At 35.8% G+C, this 20662-nt stretch overlaps 2 protein-coding genes across 3 annotated transcripts in view; one reads left to right on the top strand and one right to left on the bottom strand.

The window, feature by feature from the left end:
* Positions 1 to 20662, top strand: part of LOC145941500 (uncharacterized) — a 138536-nt gene that overhangs the window by 3603 nt on the left and 114271 nt on the right. The window lies entirely within an intron of this gene.
* Positions 1 to 20662, bottom strand: part of Sfl (N-deacetylase and N-sulfotransferase sfl) — a 193688-nt gene that overhangs the window by 97302 nt on the left and 75724 nt on the right. The window contains exon 1 of one of the 2 annotated variants that reach the window (XM_083048111.1): positions 6798 to 7553. The exons of the other annotated variant lie outside the window; for it this stretch is intronic. The gene's annotated coding sequence lies outside the window, so the exon portion shown is untranslated. Of the gene's footprint in view, positions 1 to 6797; positions 7554 to 20662 lie in introns of those variants that run through there. 2 annotated transcript variants of the gene reach the window in all.

The raw sequence follows: 20662 nt of genomic DNA, 5'->3' as shown, positions 1-20662 counted from the left end.
CTATCAAATAGAAATTTTTCGTGGAAAATTCCAAGAGCCCGAAACAACTCGTATTGTATACACAGTCGAGACTACACACGAAACTGTACTCGCTTTCAAATATTGCCCTTAATTGGGTCAACGAACTCGAAGAATGCGACGAATATACACCGGGCCAAGTAGTGTTATACCAACAACATATTACGGCAATCGAGTTAACCCGAGACAAGCAGGTAGTCGATGCACGCGCCAGGTATGCGTGCTGCCATCGTGTTTCTCCTGCAGCTTTTCTTCCGCCGCAGCCGCCTTCTTCCCGCCCGCTCTCTTCACGTTCTTTTCCCTCACGTATTTTTTTTTCTCTCGTTTTTTGCCTGACCGAACCGAGAGAGAAAGAGAAAGAGCTCGCCTGGGGAACTCGTTTACTTTCCGATCGAGAGGCGATCGACCGAGCGAGCGCGAGATGGTTACCTCCGAAGGGTCGACCAAACGTACGGACCTTACGTGATAGAACCTCGATATTTCATCGCGCCTTCGAATTACGTGTCCTTGTGCTCCTCACGCGAACAGGCCTTTTGCGAACCTTCCTCTCCCCTTTTTCATTCAACGAACTGTATGTCTGACGATTGGAAAATTATATACCGCATGACGTGTGGATATTACCGAGTATACCTATACAGTTTCTCTCTCACTAGCCAGAGTCCATCGTAAGTAGAAATAGAGGCGAAGAGATCCCCGGTTTGATTTATTATTCCGAGCAGTTTTAAAGAGCACTTGAGATTTATATCTTTTTAGAATGATGAAACAAAAATATCCAACGATATACGACTGATCGTTTATTTTAATTGACACTTCTGCCAAACAATCTCTTCGTTGCTTAATTTCAATTTACATATTCTTCGTAATAAAAGAAATTTGGATAAGTGACAGATGTGAACACGAGCTATTATTTCGTATTCTATATAGAAACATATGCGATGCATTTAGAAATTGATTTTATCTAATTGTAAATCAATTTATATCGAAAATTGATACAAATATAAATGTGCACACGTATAAATATTGAGTAAGCATAATCACATCTTCATACTATTTAAAAATTTTCAATTTATGTTTTTTAAATATATATATTATAAAAGAGATATCTCTCCATATGATATTCAGCACAGAGTTTCACCATATACAAAGTTATCATTTAAAAAAATTATATTATATTATACATACAATGCATTCTCATATACGCATATCTAATGCATACATACGAGAACAAAGAATAAAAATAGAAAGAATAAAAAAATATTTTATAGCGAGGTATAGGCATGAATGGAGATATGAGAATCGATTTACGGGAAACACGCAACGGGCGTTGAATCGCGTTGAATTCACCGGTATATATCGGTGCCAACTTAAGATAATACCGTGGGTGCGGTGAAGGAGTTCATCGCCTACGCTCGTCGTGGGCCGATGAACGTCTATAGCGGCGCGTCGAAGCCGCTGTATCACGATATTATGCGAGTATTGACGGCAGAATGCCAGCAATACCATTGCTGGGTTAAACTCGATCGTTTTAATGCGGCACAAACTGGAATACGCTCAATTATTGTGCGCGAATCCGGAAGCCGATAAGCGCGCGACGCGACGATAACTCGCGGCAGGGATTTGACGATCTAGCGATCGAACGAACGTAACGCGATGTATGTAAGCGCGGACGCAGCTCAACAGCGAGCCAATTAGCTCAGCGTATGACGCGCTAATCAGAGCCAATAAGGCATAATGATACGCACCGATTGGATTTGTAATGGATGATTACTTCTTTTGCTCGATCATTCCTATCGGGCTGAATTCGTGTGACGCTCGTTGACTGCGAATTAAAAGAATGATATTTTCGCCGCGGGAGATAAAAATACCTCACGATGCTTTATACTTTACAATCATATCGCATCTCTAAAGTATCTCAAATATACCGAATATATTTTCAAGTACAGATAAGACAAATTCTGAGTCACGTATTTCTTAATGCTTCTTACTTGCAAGTTATTAATGGTAATTTTTAACTTTCGAGATATTAAATATTCAGATATATAATTAAAAATCTTATTTTCCTTTTGTTTAAGTTCTTATTGAATAAAGTCAAGTTAAAATTAATTGAAGAACCACTTTGTGCTATTTATACACATGCCTTATTTTCTCTTTAATATTAAAATTATTTAAATAGAATTTCAAATTTTTTTCCACAAAATTAAAAGTTTATTTTAACAATGGATCTATCTTTTAAAATGTTGCTGAATTTGAGAGAGTTAGAGAGAGAGATTAATATTCGAAATTATATTTAACATCGATTCTTCATTAAAATTAGCACATTTTACTTCTAAACTAGATTAATGTTATTTTTACTGTGATTGACTCATCGATTTCAGATAATATCATCATTTAAACATTTCTTCGTATATCAATTTTTTATCAACTCCGCAGAAATAAATCAAAAGATGTTTTTAAATATAAAATCAAATCTTTAATTATATTTATTCATATTATATTACTCATTTGATATTTTTAATCTAATAATTCAATAGTTATTTGAATATAACAGTTATTTTTTCTATCTGTATAATGCCAGAAAATTGTGATCACATAATAATAGTAAAATCATTTTAATAATCTGAAAGGGAAGAATATAAAATATTTCATCTAAAAATATATCTAGCGTATGAATTCCTAAGTAAAATAATGTATGTCTGATTTATAAGTGCAACGTATAATTATTGCATAGCGTTGCATCATTATTTTTATCGGCAATGTTGAATGTTGAATCCTAATTGAACACGATGTTCCATTGGAAGATATGATAAATCATTTATAATAATAAGCAAGATGTGAACACGAGCTATTATTTCGTATTCTATATAGAAACATATGCGATGCATTTAGAAATTGATTTTATCTAATTGTAAATCGAATCTAATTTATATCGAAAATTGATACAAATATAAATGTGCACACGTATAAATATTGAGTAAGCATAATCACATCTTGGATACTGCAGTTAAGAATCGCGTTGCATACAGGTCACCGAGATCAGATGTGCATCGCCATCGTTTCGCTCGATTAGTGGCTAATGCATGCCGCGAAACAGGTAGGAATAAATTAACGCGAATAATGTAAGTTACAGCGATTCTAACATCGTGTCACGTTGCCGCCGATAAAATTATGGGGTTCCCATGGGTTCGAACTCATCTCGCAGCATCCACCGTAAAGTCTTTGAAGACTCACGCGCGGAAAATGCCCCGAATTTGCATGTAGCAAAGCATCGTCCGGAAAATCCCGGTAACGAAAGCTATTCAAATTTTTCGCATCACGTGGGAAGAGCGCATCTTTTGCCCCCGAAGGCGACCGTGAAAAGGAGTAATCTTGGGGGTACGATACGCGCAAACTCGTGTAATTCGTATCAAAACCCGAAAAAGAACGAGTCTCGTTTCCCTCGTCCTCTAACTCGATGCGAATTATCTGGGTGTTCGCATCCAAACTCTCGCATGTCGTAAGAAGGATCCGACATTAGCACGAACTCGTTGCAAGATAAATGTCACGAAAATGGCTCGGGATGGGCGCTTTCGAAATTTCCACGATTCCGCGGTATGTTCGAAGTCAATGGCACGTGAGATGCAACGTCGAAGTTTCTCTTTTCGCGCGGGAACAATTTTCGATAACGATCGTTACATAGACAACAATGAATTTGGTCCGATTTTGAGATAACAATATTGACAATGTCGATGATTCCGCTTTATCGAATGATAACAATTGTATAGTAATTGAAAACTGCATCTCCGAATGTCGATTTATATCGAATAAAATAAAACCCTCGCTGTGTGTAGGTTCGTCATAATTCAAGAAAATGCCAATGCAAATATTACACATGACAATATCGTGACGCTTTTTTATCTATATGTGCTAACAATGCTAACACGTATACATTGTCATACAGAATTTCTGTTTACTGGTATATAGTTATCAATTCGTATTTCGAAACCGAGTATTAATGGAAAATAACAGCAAATTGATGATTAAATTTCTACTTCTAATGAATCAATCGCATTATGCAAATGTTCGTCTTAAATTCACGCATCGAATTCCGATCAGATCGTTGATTTTTAATTCTATTTCGTAAAATCGCTAAAACGAAATGCAATCATACGTCTGACTTAAACCAGACGAAGAAACAGAAAAACAAGCTGCAGGCTGAATCCGCGTTTTTGTCTAGCTAAAAAACAGTGCCTTGGAGTATTCTGCTATATGCTTAGTGCGAACGTCCCCTGTTGGACTTTTTTCAACCTTCGCTTGTCCCGTTCTCTCTTTCTCTCTTTCCCTCTCACCAGAAAGTACTCTACAAACGTGGAATTTTTACTACACCCTCGCGGTGCGGATCCTGACGAGGGTTCGTACGACGTCGCATTAAAGGCGAGCGGCGTTTAAAGGCGATCTCGCCAGCGCGGAAAAGGTGCTTCTAGACGCGACTGGAGAAAAGCAAAGGACATGAAATGTCACTAGTGAATCGCCCGCTCCATCACGAGAATGCATGAAAACCATACTACACAGAGAGAATTTTCTCTTAGAATTTACCCTGAAAATCATGATAATCGTAGGACGATATGGTATAGAAAGAATTTTATGAGAATTTCTCTGATTAATATTTATCATATTAAAAATAATAATATCTATCACAATAAAATATAAAACATGTTTGATTAATTTTACTATGCAGTTTAGTAAAATTAATCAAACATGTTTTATATTTTATTGTGATAGATATTATTATTTTTGTGATAAATATTAATCAATGAAATTCTTTACATACCAATATTGTCCCACAATTACCATGATTTTCAGGGTAAATTCTAAGAGAAAATTCTCTCTATATAGTTATGTGAGTGTATTATATCGCACAAAATATGACTTACTTTTATGCAAATATATTTTTGCACCGTGATATCAAGATATATAATTTTTAGTCTATATCTAATAACTTATATATAGTATACACATCGTATTGAGTTGTAATTTGTTTTTCGTTACTATGCAAAATTAATTTTAAATTAGAAAGATAATATTATAGAGAGCATACGGAAAAAAATTAGCCACTAGTTACAATTTAGCTGTCCCTATATTACATCTGAAATTTAGTTATCATGCCTAAATTTTAGCTATGATAGCTAATATTTTTTAGTTATAGAATTCTCCGTTAAAATACAACTAAAAAATATTAGTTATCATAGCTAAAATTTAGACATGATAACTAAATTTCAGGTTGTAATATAAGTATAGCTAAAATTTAGTTATGGTAGCTAATTTTTTCCGTGAGCGATTTTTGTGGCAATTCGTTATTATTTAAAATTAATTTTCTGATGTTTAATCGAGTTTTATTTTTAATCTAGATGTCTAATTTTATCATTTATCTCAATCACAACTTAACCGCGCAAACCTTACGGCGGATAAGTAATTAGAAATAAATTGCACGTCTTTCGCGACATTTGAGAGATTTCTCTTGCACCTAAAAATATCATAGAGCGAGATTGAGATGAAATATGCACGTGATGTATACTGCGTTGCGGGATTAATTTTCATTCAAGACTTATGTCGTCATTTGCAAGAATATTTAAGGCTAAGAGCGCGTTTATCGCATATACGACCGAATTATTTAATTGCACAAATCATGGCTAATTAAATCATTTATTGCGATGAAGACGGACTGTTGTAATAACGATGCGATAGCAGCCGCTTTAATACCACGAACGATTCGTGGAATTACAATCCTATTACAGCATTCATCTTTTTTTCAAACCTCGATGACGTGGAGGTCGATGTTATCTTAGAATCTGCAGCTCGCGACTTGATGATACATATATGGTACGTATCATCTTTCCGCGACGGTGTACAGTTTATCAGAATTATGAGATATTGCAATAAATACGTAGGCGAATTATCTGCATAGTAATCACATCAACTTTCTCTTATAATGTCGAGAATACTAACATGAGCGACTAAAGTCTCGGTTAAACGCGACGTTCAAAAATAAACAATAATATAATTATAATAATTAATGTATATAAATATTAATAATAATGTTAATAATAACAATAATATATGAATATAATTTGTAATAATTCGTAATAAATTTCGTACAGAAAAATCATCACGAAAAACAAGTGTAAATGTAAACATTGCTTTATTTCGTTTCGTATATATTGCTTTTTTGTATCAAGAGAAGATAAAATCGGTAGAAATATGTGAGCCGCCAATGTAAACAAAATATCTAAAGCTGCCTACGTGATTTCATGTGTTGATATACACATAATTCAGTTTCTTCTTATATATAGAGAAAAGCAATAACAGAATCATTGTGCGTATGTTAATACTGATCTGTTTAATATCCAATTTTATATGTTCCATACGAAATAGTGTTTAATTGATAAAATAAAATGTAAAAATTAGACAGCTACGCATATGTGCGCAATGAATATGCAGATGATAATATTTATCGATTAAGTGGCTTATCTCTCTATCGTATATTATCTAATACTCTGATAAAATCGTCTTAACAATCGCGAATTGTTACGTGAGTTGAACGTGACTCGTCGTGTTTGAAAAATGTAACGGTTCGTTTACCACCGTCGTATAATCATTATTTATACATACGCTTTATTGCCTCATTTTGGATTGACGCATATTTAAACATTCGCCACAAACACTAAATGATTAATACGCTGTTGCATTGCGCACAAAACGCGTCGGTCGAATTTTCACGAAGAGAGATAAAATCGTGGACTTACCACGCGACGAAGAAATTCTATAGAATTCGGCGGTTTCGGTTCGGAGAAAATGGGGGTTAGGGGCGAAGGAACTCTTTCTTCTCCTCTCTCGTGGTCAAGATTTACGGCTCGCCGGAACCTTTCTCTTTGTCCTTTCAAATCGCTTCTCTCTCACTACACTGTCATTTACGAGTCACTTCTCTGCTCTCGCTCCACTCTTCGTCAATCACTCACATCACCAACCGACGAGATGCCCTGCGGAAATAGTTTTACGACGCGAAGATGTACGCAGTCGACTTCAGACTTCTTCGCTCGCTTCCTCTCCCTCTCTCTCTCTCTCTCTCTCTCTCTCTCTCTCTCTCTATCTCGTTGTTTACCACGCTGTTACACGAAATCGATCGCGTTGCGAGAAATCACGGGTCCCGCGAAATTAGGAGAAACGCGCGAAGAAGAGAGAGAGACTCACATCGTAATACATCGACGAAATCGTAAAATGCCGCGACGTCGCGAGTTTATCGTTGCCGTGCAGGAGCGAGCGGTCTTTGTGCTTGGAGGTTAGGTTCAAGCTGGCGTCGCGGCTTTCTCGGGCTTCTCGCTCTTTGCTGTTGCTTCGTACGACACTTTGCCGGGATATACGCGACGCGTATCGACACCACGCACGACCGCGAACAACTGGAAGCGACGTGGAGCTCCAAGACGGAGCTTCAGCACGGAAGGACCGGTGAAAAACTGCGCGAAAATCCAACCATGCTGAGTGCGCGACCGGCGTCAGACTGCCGCGAGAACGTAGCGGGGATTCGAGTTGAGTGGCATCGCCCGGTTAGAGGGGTCGACTCCCTCTCTCTCTCTCACTCACTCGCGCCGTCTCCCCCTCTCTCGCACCCCCCACCACTACTACACCACCGTCGCTCCCTCTGTTCCTTTCCCCACCATTCGACCACGGCTCGTCTCCCCCGCCACATCGTCCGTGTTTCTGTGTGTGATTCAGTCCTACCCCCCGCCGCGTAATAGTGAAAGAGCATCGGTGCGAAAAGGAGAAGGCCGGTGGTATGAACGAGATGAAGACGAGCGAGAGCGAGAGCAGGTGACAAGTTTAGTAGAACAGAGATTGCGGCTGGTATCAGAGGAAGAAAACTGCGAATGCGCGGTTGACCAGACAAAGATGGCGCACGGTAAGTGGAGTAGTATATGTGTAAGAGAGAGAGAGAGAAAGAACTGCCGCGCGTTTGAACGAAACAATGCTCGCGAGAAAGATAACGAATGCATCAGCGGCATGATAAAGATGAACACGAGTGCGAGAGTACTACAAGTGAGATGCTGGTCAGACAGAGTATCGTCATTCTTACGATAAAAAGACTTTGCCAACGATGTATCGGTTAGTAAAGAGACGGCGTGAAGTAAGCAAAATGCGCGCGCATGCGCCATATGCAAAACTCGGCACGCGGTCGCGCCCAAACGCATTGCCTCGCGATTCACATATTGATGTACTACGCTCTTGCACTCGCAGCGAACCGATTGCGGCCGTCGCAAATGAAAGAGAGAATCGTAGAACGACGGTACTCGCCCTCGTGTAAGTCTCATATATACATTACTTAGAACTGCGTAGGTAGTTACATGAGTTTATCGCGTATGAGTTCACGTAGAGGTTAACCTTGCCGCTTTAATCGAGCTTGCACGCGCTATCTGTTCGCGCGACTCTTTAAATAGTCTTAATTAGCGTAAAAGACAATTGACTCATTCGTAGGACAATTTTTTAATATATGTGTAGTTGTTAGTATATACAGTGGTTTATAAAATTTTATGTAAAATTTAATGAAAGAGTTTTTTTTAAACAATTCACTCATTATTAATTAACACTCGATATTGTTCTTGGAAAAAGATATACAATATTTACACTATTTAGTAAAAAAGTAAATGTAAAAATATCAACAGTTGCCAATAAATTTTAAAATATTTCCCTTTCAGTAAAAATTCGAAAGGATTATTCTTCTACAATTTTATTATTTTATCAGATATTTTAATAATAAATAATTAAGCCTTTCTCTCTCTCTCTTTATATTTTTCTCTTATTAAAATATTTAAAATTTATGGAATAAGTTTTTACAATTTATTTTTGTGTTTTGAAGATAAGAGTTTGCCAGAACTCTTTTATTTTTAATATTTGAATATGTAATAATAATGTTTGATGTATAAAAATTCTTTCACAAAGTTGATTTAACTTTCTTAACGATACATTTTCAAGTTTGATGAAATTTTACAAAGTATTCCATTAGCACTAACTAATTATTCCCTAAATCCAACAATGGATTGGTACTGATATATCTATCCCATATTTTGAACAAGTTTTATTCATACATTATTTTAGACAACCAAATTGGGTAGAAAAACTGCGAGATAATTATTCCATGTTCATTACCCTTACGCGTCGATATAAACCCTTTGCAGTTCGAAAGCTATAATCGTGCTTGCCCGATTACTTTTTATTTCTATCGTTTTCGAGAAATAAAGTCTGCCGAAGTATAGTTTTTCTACACAATTAATTCGTGTGCAATATTTCTTTCGTATTCGCTACACACATATATTAATAAACGCTTTCAGTAGTAAAAATGAGCAGCAATTATAAATATGTTTTGGCTTGGATTTTTAAAAAATCCAACAAATTTGAACGTTGTTTATTTGATTTTTAATTAGGCATCTTTATTGAGAATGCACTCAATATGAATCTTTAAATGTAATCAGCAAATAAAATATATAATAAATTTAATCAGCTGTATGTAAAAAAATATTAACAAAGCGTTAATTTGCTAATTAAATTTTAAAATAATAATATATGTGATAAAAATTAAAATAATAATATGTTTTAAATAATATGTTATAATTCTTTAAACTCGATTAAAATTGTTGACAGTTATCAGCTGATTTCTGTCAAAATATTAATCGAGTTGAAAGTACTATAACATTTTATTTAAAACATATTATTATTTTAATTTTTATAATATATATTTTCATTTTAAAAATTAATTAGCAAATTAACGCTTTATTAATAATTTTTGACAAATCAGATGATTAAATCGTTAATTTGCTAATTAATTTTTAAAATAAGAATATATTATAAAAATTAAAATAATGTTTTAAATGTTCTAATTCTTTAAAGTCGATTAAAATTTTTGACAGTTATCAGCTGATTTCTGTCAAAAAATATTAATCGAGTTGAAAGTACTATAACATTTTATTTAAAACATATTATTTTAATTTTTATAATATATTCTTATGTTAAAAATTAATTAGCAAATTAACGCTTAAATCAGCTGATTTGTCAAAGAATATTAATAAAGAGCTAATTTGCTAATTAAATTTTAAAATGATAATATGTTATAAAATGTAAAATAATAATATGTTGTAAATAATATATAATAATGCCTTAGCTGCGATTAATATTTTTTGACAGAAATCAGCTGATAACTGCCAAAAATATTAATCGAGTTTAAAGAATTATGATATATTATTTAAAACATATTATTATTTTAAAAATTAATTAGCAAATTAACTCTTTAATCAGTTGATTTCTGTAAAAAAAATATTAATAAGGTATTAATTGTTAATTAAATTTTAAAATAAAAATGTTATACAAATTAAAATAATATGTTTTAAATAGTATGTTATAATTCTTTAAACTCGATTAAAATTTTTGACAGTTATCAGCTGATTTCTGTCAAAAAATATTAATCGCAGGTAAGGCATTATAACATATTATTTACAAGATATTACTATTTTAATTTTTGTAACCTATTATTATTTTAAAATTTAATTAGCAAATTAACGCTTTATTAATTTTTTGACAGTAATCAGCTGATTAAAACGTTAATTTATTTAATTAAATTTTAGAATAATAGTATGTAATAAAAATTATAAAATAATAATGTTTTAAATAAAATGTTATAGTACTTTCAACTCGATTAATATTTTTTGACAGTTATCAGCTGATTTCTGTCAAAAAATATTCGAGTTTAAAGTATTATAACATAATATTTATAACATTATTATACTTTAATTTTTATAACATATTTTTATTTTAAAATTAAATTAGCAAATTAATGCTTTAATCAGCTGATTTCTATCAAAAATATTAATCAAGTTTAAACAAATTTTATATAAAAATATTATTTTTTATATATAATCGTGGAATGGCACGCGCGTAGCGCGCATTTGTGTTATTCTAGTATTATATATACTACGAGTGTTGGGGATTGTCGCATTGCAATTTTTCGTGTCAAAATTGTATTATTTTTTGACACATACATAGCTAGATCATATTTTCTGTACTCTTAAAAATCCTTAGGAATTCGTTAATTTTTTTTTTATGCAACCGGTGCGACTGTAATCTTTCTTCGTTTTTTGAATTCTTCGGTGTACTCAGTTCCACGTATATGCGGCATGCAAGACTGCGCTACGAAATGAGTCTGTGAAAATGCTGAGCCGCGGAGTTAACTAATGAATTCTGGCGCGGTTACACTAGCCGTCTCGGGCTCGCCTGCATTTCGAGGTTTTATCGTCGGCTTGAAATCAGCCTGCCTGGCAGATGTTCGCTAAAACCTCGACCTCTCTCGCGCATCTCCCGTCGTGCATCCTATACATCTCTCGTGACTCTCTCGGGCCGAAGAAACGCCAGAGCGTAAGATGCTGAGTGCCGAGCATCTTATTCCGGCGCGAGAATTCGGGCGTCCCCGTTCTTCGTTGCGCGTTATGGCGAACACGAGCTGTTGCGTCTCAAATTGTGCTCCCGGGATTCGGATTATGTTCTTGAATTTCGGAGTATCATGTTCGAGCATGCGAATCGTCGGTAAGAGATCATAGTACTTGAATTCATAGGAACGAAAAATATCAACGTAGAGAAAAACGCAATCGTTGTTCTTATGTAATAAGTCTCTGAGTAAATATTTTAAAAAATTATATTTATACATTCACAATGATTTTTCTATGCAAATTTAAGACTTACAAATATTTGTACCAGATTGAATAATCACTCAAACAGTAACAATAAATGTTTAAATTTTTTTTAAACAACACCGCCACGTTATGACATCCTACTGTCAATTGGTTTCAATTCAATTCTCGCTGTCTTAGAATGTATTCCTATTCTCTTTTCTAGTTCTCTGAACTCTTTTATTATGCGAACTAACACTCGACGTGAGATGAAATCCCATGCCGGCAATTTTGCGAAAGTTAACAAGTTTTTAGCCGATTAGACTTTTAATCGTTATTACCTACTTTTGCTGAGTGCTACGTTTATCGTCAAGGCCAATTAAAATTGCGATGCAAACGTCGTTTTTGCAACCAATTGTTCTCTCTCTTTCTCCCAAATCCTTCGAATCCCAATTACTAGAAAAGGCAGCGTTTTTCGTAATTTTATGTAAGTGTTTCCATTATTTGATAACACACCAAACTTTCGTGGGCTATTCGGAAAGATTATTTTCCATGAACTCACATATTATTTTATTTGTGAGCGAAAAAAATTGTTACTTTTTAAATACTCTTAATAAACTCAAACATACTTTTACTTACAAAAATTACGAAGTAGTCGAAATATGATTAATGATGCCGAAAGTGCTTGATGTTAAAAATGAAGCGTTTTCGGATTTACCAAAAATTGCAAAAATATTTTAACAATCTTGAATTCAATGAAGTAGCGGAAAGAGATTACAAAAATTTCGCGTTTTACTAAATCATGTCTGAGTTGTTATTAATGTTATGATGATCATTGTTTACGTTTAATAGTTGCCGGAAGAAAATTGTTTGCCGAGTATACGCGCAAGTATGTATTATATTTTTCTTTCTTTGAAGTTTACGACAGGAAATGAAATTCTTTTTTATTCTTTCTTCAGATATACAATCATGTTTCTGCGAGCGTAATGACGGAAAATAGAAATTACTTCGTACATTTCTCTTTGCTTTCTATATTGATAGAAATTATCAAGCGACGAAGCGACGTATCGATTTTGTGTTCATTTCATATATTTCTACAATTTATCGTTGAAGATTCTAAAAACTTTTCTTTGTATTGAAAAAAGATGTTTAACAAAATTCGTTCATTCGTAATTAAATTAAATTGGTTATAGTACCAAAATAAATTCGAAGTAAACATGCTTGGAGTATATACATATATACACACATATATATATATATTACAACGAAGAGTTTTCCTAAAGTTCTGATATAAAAAATCGTGCAAATACCGCGCGTGTATTTATGCGCGAAAATTATCGGCGATAGCATAGAGAAGTTCGACAAAGAATTTCTCAAGTTCGTTTGTCATTTCTAACATTCTTTCTGTTCGCGCGCGCGCTATAACATTGTACCTGGCAATCGGTAAAAACTGAAAATGACACACATATCTAGGATGAAATTCTGTCTCCGATGGATTCAAACGGTACGTCAAACCGGCCCGCGATCGAATCGTGTACATAGTCCATACCGGCGTCGTCTGACGGCTTTGTCAGTAGACAACTCCCTTGTCCTTCTGTTTGTCTTGTCTCTTTTGAGCTGACATTCCATAGCACCTTGTACTCTCGGAGCATCTATCGGAAAGCGAAAAGCACGTGGATACAGTACATGTGCAGACGAAGCACCAGAATGCCGTGTTTCATCGCAGATGAGTTCTCATCTTTTTCGTTCCTCGCGCACGCGATTCAATTTTCCTCACTTTGCGTCGAGTCATGGTGCAACGTTTTTTAATGAGATTGTAACTCGCAAATTGTTGTAAAATTTTTGTAGCTTCGAGTAGAAAAGGTACAGAAAAAATATCGGAAATATCGTTGCTTTAACGTCACATGATTATATTATATTATAAAATTAAATTCTCGTGTTTTACTATAGAAAAGTTATTTTTGGCCGATTATTGAAAATTGATGATTTTAACAAGTTGGAACGTTTTCCTGACATTAGATACAGATGTTAACGTCGCTATTAAAGCGATGATAATCTGTTCCTACAAGTAACTCGTTAGTCGATATGTTCCACACCTGTTGTGGATACCACAAATGTGTGATCAAACAGACACGGTACGCTTTGACGCATCGAAGGACACTGTACGTGCTAATTAAATGCGCCCTTTAACGTGATACAAGGTCCGCGAAGCATCTCGTACTGGATGAACACTTCCTAATATCGATCGATTGTCTAAAGGAGGGATATAGAGAAGGGTATAAACAACGTTTTCCTGAAATATCAAACACGTTATAAACGCGACACGTTTTATATCAATTATTACATAATCGCGATATTTTTTAAATGAATTGACAAACTTGTGTTTTTTAATGAAAAACATTTACAATATCGTTATCTGTGTGTACGATTATCGGTACTTGAAATTTTCGCTGAAATATAAATATAAACGCAACATGTTTTATATAAATTATTATATAATCGCGATATTTTTTAAATAAATTGACAAGATTGTGTTTCTTAACGAAAAGCATTAACATTATCATTATCTACGTACGATTATCGGTATTCTGTTAATATGAATTTAATTATTATTAGTCTCTAGAGCCTCGAATTATATCACACATGATATATATTGTCATATAATCTATAAAACAAACATGTTATAAATACGACATATTTTATATAAATTATTACATAATAGCATATTTTTTAAATAAATTGGTACACTTGTGTCTCTTAAATGGAAAAATATTTACAAGGAAAAATATTTACGATTATCGGTATTCTGTTAATATGAATTTATTTATTATTGGTCTCCAGAGCCTCGAATTATATCGTACATGATATATATTGTAATATAATCTAACAATAAGATTAACGTCATTTTTAAGCCAATGCTTCTCAATTAATTTTTTTATTAAACACTAAAGGTGTTTCAAATCCTTGTTTGTTCAGAGTGGTGAATTCTACATTCTCCTAAATTTATCGGTGAATCGTTCACACAGAAACGGCTCGGTTTCATCGTCAGCGCTATTAATAATCGTTTGTCGGATCTTTCGCTGCAAGAGGAAGAGTGGTACACACTGATCTAACGTACGACGTTGGCTCTTCAATTTACGACTAGCAAGTTATGCTATCCGGTTGAAACGTATTGTAGTCATTAAGCGCCGATCGATTAAGCACCGTCGCACGGATGTTTATACATCCTGCACGTAGGTTACATGTGCTTGCGTCTGATTTATCAACGGACTCGCGGCGCCCTTGTCTGGAAATTAACTGGCGGGTTGCAACGGGATGAAAGTGGAAATGGTGGCGTACGTACATAGATATAGTGTACGTTTGCAGACGATCTGGAAGTCCGTTGGCAATGGAACATTAACTAATTACCTTAAACTGGCAGATCTGGCGTTTCCGCAACTTCCCCAATTCAGCCATCGCTATCCCGTTATCGGGAGGCGGAGACAGATTATGTTAGTTAGCATGCGATTTAATTAAGTCCCTCTGACGCGCCGTTAGCGAAGATCAATGACAAGACGAACTAACTATGAAGATTGGACTGTTACTGATGATCATGTCGACGAGACCTATGACTGATTGTTGACAGGACTTTTGGAAATAGACGACTAAATCTTAAGCTGCAAATCAGTTTGATAAAAAAAAAGAAAAACGGTGCGCAAAGTTTATACTATGTCTCAAAATTCAATTATATAATGAATCTTTTCCTTTTACAATGTGAAATAAAAGCTACTGCTATATGTTAGAGAAATATGCTATGCTACATTAAACCATATTTTAATAAATATTTGATTGACGATTTGATTTTGAGCGATAATGTGAATAAAAATTTCGGATATTAATATATTATTGAATATATAATCGGATATTATTATTTCGATTAATTATTTCGATTATATATATATGAGATTAATGGTAAATACAATTAAAGAAGATAAATGCTTTTTTCTTGCACAGAATACTTGATACGATAAATAAAATCTAAGATCCCACCGTGAAACGAAAATTAATAACGTTTTTCTGGCGAAAGTAGCGAAAATTGAAAGATTATGGAAATCCAACGCAAAAAAACACGATGCACCTTATATGTATGGCGGCGCGCGATTGCAAATTCCGAGTTAAGCTGCGAGATTTCTCGCTGAAGGACGGAAATCCGTAGATGTAGCTCCGGATGGTCCCGTGCACGGCTGCGTCGATACGTCGCGGTAACGATTTCTATTACAAAACGGATTTCTCATGCATCACTATGTCACATTGGTCTCCCGCCGGGCGCGCCGTAAGCTCCTTTCCGCGCGCGCTTCTTCGAGGTTCTCGATCTTTCGTCTAGCGCGGTGGATAGATGCCGGCGACGCGCGACGCGTCTCCGTAGTGTGTCGATCGTGTTCGTATAGCGTGGCGAAAAATCGACGCGCAGCAGCGTGATCTCGAGAAACATACAGAAAAAGAGAGCGCGAAAGAGACGGTCAGATCGAAACACGAAATAGCTAAAGTGATTGCACGTCAACCACCTTTCTGCGACTAGCTGCTACGTTCCTTTCTCTCCTCTCTCTCTCTCTCTATTTTACGCGTCTCCGTTCCATCCTCGACACTCTTCGACGATGTCGTCGTGTCTCCGATATCGCACCACGGTTCGATCGTAAATCAAAACGCAGCCCTGTCAGGGACGAAGGTACCAAACAAAATCCATAAATTTCCGCCCTACTGCGCCCGTAGTGGTTTCCGTCAGAAGTTCTCCAAGTTCCGAAAGTAGTATTTCTACTGCTCGCGCTGCTCCCCGACCTACGAGAATGGAGGTGCGCACGTAAATAATCTAGAGATGAGGAGTTGAGGGTACGCCGAAGATGGAGATTCGAGAGAACAGGGCTGCTGGGTACCTTATCCTTAACGTGAGAATCATCAGCGAGACAGGCAAGGACGACGTTCGTTAGAGAATCCAGCGAGAGATTGGAAAATGAGATGCTAGAGCAGGATCGTGTTTTAACGATGATAATGACGGAATATTTTACGCGCATTCTTGTTTCGTGTTTCATATAAGAATTATCTTTACGGTTAACGGAGACATTTTTAACGTATCTTATCGTAGAGACAGAATACATTAGGCGTCTCGGGATAAAATATCGTATTCGGAGACGATATGAGGAGAAGTAAACGGTTGTAAAATAGGTAGGAAAAGTTAATGGTGCAAATCGGGAAGAAACTATCTGCGCTGCATTTGCCTCTTTTCCGTCCGTTTTGTGGATTCGATGTGTACGTGCGAAGTTTCCCAATGGGACGAACATATCTCACTTTTCGGGGCGACCACTTTCAAACTCCGGGAACTTAAATCTCTTCTATCGTTCTTTGCATCGCGCGAAATTATTCTTTGAAAATCATTAAACAACATTTCGTCTCTCGCAAACAATCATGCGTAAAGTCACACAAATAAGAAACATATGACAAAAACATTTTTCTTATAACAATTTAGTGAAGGGAGCAGTAAATTATTAAGCTTTAGCTCGAGACAACAATTTAACCGAAGTTGTCCATCATTTGCGCGAATAACTTCCGTTTTCTCGCGGGCCGTTCGTTTTCGCAAAAAGACACCAAGATGTGACGCGCTAGATCCGGATAAGAAATCGGGCTAATAAGGAATCAGTAAGTACTTCTTCGGCGATATTAAGGCGATCCTCGATGCTGTTCGCACGAGTCCGCCACACGTACGACCATTTCCGCCTCACACTATCCGGTGCGGAGGATTTGTACCGCGTCGTTTCTCGTCGACAAGGAAGGTAATCGAACCGCGTTTCCACCACTGAAAGCGATATTACTGGTAACCAGTGATGCAGTACCGGTCGTTCATGGAATTGGTCACGGACGATCGTTTTCCCGGGGCGTGCGAAATTAGGTCGGTCTACGCGTGTCCGTACGAAAGTCACGGCGATCTGGGGCGGAATGAAATTGACCGCGTGGTGACCAGTGTTTTCCGTCTCTTTCCCTCTCGTCGATATGCCACGGATGCCCGTGTGTTTTATCCAGAATATAGAAATTCGTAAGAATAGATATCGGTTCACTTAAAATGTCTCGACGCTCACAAAATGCAAATAGAAACAACATATCGATTTTCCGAATTATATATAGATAACTAATTTCTATTTAGATAGGTTCCCTTTATTAAGCGTCATATTGTTGTTATGACTAGGATTTTTTTTGTCGATGAAGAAGCGTCTGGGACCAGAAATACGCGCACGCTCGGCACAAATCTGACATCGGAAATTAATGGTCCAAGTTAGATCGTATAATATTCTAGACTGCGCACACATATTATCTTAATTTGAAAAGTTTTTCAACGATTGCTCCATTCGTTGCTTATGGATCTTCCAACTTACCAATCCAATTCCAATTCTATGATTTATTTTGATCCTATAATATGTCTGTTTCTCATTAGAGAAAAATAATTCACGCAATTCTTTACATTTCACGAATAATACAGATTTTTTTTTGTATAAATATTATATAGACTTTTTCCATTAATAATACCTGCAGTACATTTATAATGAATGAAAGAATATAAAGTTATGCGCTAATATACAGCGATATTGGATTAATTGAGTTATTATTTAGTTGATTTATCGAAATTCTACTTTTTTTATAATATATTTTTATACTCATTATTTTTTTACGGATTTTGTGGCGTATATTTCTATATACATTATCAGTTATTAATTTGTAACTAGAGAACTGAGTTTTTGATAAGCAAGTATAATATCGCGCATGTAAAATAATTTTTCCAATTTCAAAAAAAAAACAAGAATATAAACGATTATTTGCATTGAACGTAAAAAAATATTTTCTTTTGTTCTCTCTCCGTGTTCCATTTTAATAATTAAACAGTCTACCACTCTTAGCATTCACTGTATCGATCGCTTGCGCGTTTTGCTAGAAATTTTATACCATTCCAAAACAGAAGAAATTGTGCGCCGATGCGAAATTTGTTTTGTATATACTCTGTCGTGGTAGCATATTTCGGACTTTTGATTTTATTTACTTGCAACTGTAGCAATTTCGTCTACTTTTTTTCTTTCAGGCAACGCTTTTTAAACATATAAAATTATTTAGCGTGAAATCATATCAGTGCGAAATAGAATTGTAACGGCATGGACTTTTTCATTGAAAATTGTTGATTTATAATCTGACGATGGATACTGTATTTTCAAATATCAGCTTATTTTTTTTCGCTTTGTTAATAGTTCACGTAATTAATGCTGAGTGTTTTCGTTGCATATTACAGAAATTTTTACGAAAAGAAATTTCAATATGTTTCTATTTTTTTCGCGAAAAAAAGCGGACGTAGAAAGAGAAGAGGGAAGCAAGCGCGACATGCCTGGGGTCCATACGCTTTGGCCCCTCGACAGTATGAAATTCTCCATTTAGCTGTAATACAAAGTTGAATGCATCTGGTTCTTTACGGCAAGAGCAGGGGGTGGCGTTGAAATTTTCACGCGGCGTATTACGAAATTCTGTGGAGTTTCCTCCGGTTGCAAAATTCGATGCATCCCGCGACAACGATGCGAAACACGATCGTCGCACCCCGGCGTCAAAGCGGATATTGTGTATCGCCAGCGAAAGGGGGAGAGGGGAGCATTGCTAAAGTTCTTTTCCGTATATTTCTTCGCCTACTCACGCGTTGTTTTTATTTAGCGCATTTTCCCGAGATCGGAGACTCTTCCGGAATAGAGTCGGTCGTTTCCATTCCGGAATTTCTCATCAAGCTTTGCCACTGTTGTTTTTGCAATGAGTTCTGCACCTTCCGACTTAGGCGGTGGCGCCTTTTGCTCCAATAAAAGGTCTGGGTCGTCAGCTTTAATTAGGTTTCAGTAAGAGTCGCAAGAAAATATCAAGTTCTCGGCGGAAATATATTCTACCGTTGCGTTTGTTGTTTTTAAATTATTCGCACAATACCACGACCGGTGCGGAAAAGCAATGCAGGAAATTTTTCACTAATAGAGAAAGATAAGACATTTAATTTATTTGCGAAATATTGTTAGAGGCTATGATTATGAATATAGAATGAATTAAAAATAAAGAAATGTGAAAAAATTGGCACAGTAAACAAGAATAGTCCAGTTCTTTCGTATCTTACTTATTTTATTATTTTAATAAAGTATTTTAAGAGCTGATTCCGTTAATTGAGACAATATATATTTCTAATATTGCATCCCTGCGGTATGTTCGCGCAATTATATTTTTATTCCGCTATGCTTAAACTCAATTATATAATAACTCCCTATTTTATTGAGCGACGAGATTGTCGTTAGCTAGCAAAATGCTATTTTATCCGGCAGATACGTATGCCAACGAATATGACGAAGATGAATTCGTTCTCCAGCCCAAGCGAGAGGATGGGTATGCGTAATTCATCAGCGTAATTGAGCTCGGGCAGACCAAGTTTGTAACGCTTCACGAATCTCATGAGCCGAGTACCATTCCATAATAGCATGTTAATTTTAGTACGCAATTTTCAAGCTTCATTATAAACCGGGATGTGCCGCAACCATTCCATAATTCGCAAGATCGATCTCGGTATCGATTCAAAAAGTTGCCGAACGAAAGTTTCGCGCGGAGAGAAGTTCCGTAAAGAAACGATGAAAATTTAAAATTGCATGCAGATAATTAGCGTACGATAATGCAATGCATAGATATGGCTTTAGTATGCCAGACATATCGTTCTATGAAACAAGGCAGCTTCATAACGTAATGGAGTTTTCTTGTTTCGTTCCTGCTCTTCTTTCCTTGGCCCGTTTCTTCGTTTCCGTAGTAACTTTGCTGTTCCTAGCAAGGACAATGCCCTTCTTCTCTTTGTGAGAGACATAGACATTGCGACATAATACTTAAATTAATCTAGTAAATTTCCACGAAATCTCGCGACTTGCGCGAAATTAGCTTACAGT

Source organism: Prenolepis imparis, unplaced genomic scaffold, assembly GCF_030444845.1.
Source record: "Prenolepis imparis isolate NDT839.2.m4 unplaced genomic scaffold, iyPreImpa1.0 SCAF_10, whole genome shotgun sequence".
In the NCBI taxonomy this organism is placed as follows: Eukaryota; Metazoa; Arthropoda; class Insecta; order Hymenoptera; family Formicidae; genus Prenolepis; species Prenolepis imparis.
The sequence above is the reverse complement of the archived record's forward strand: the minus strand, read 5'-3'. Positions and strand labels throughout refer to the sequence as shown.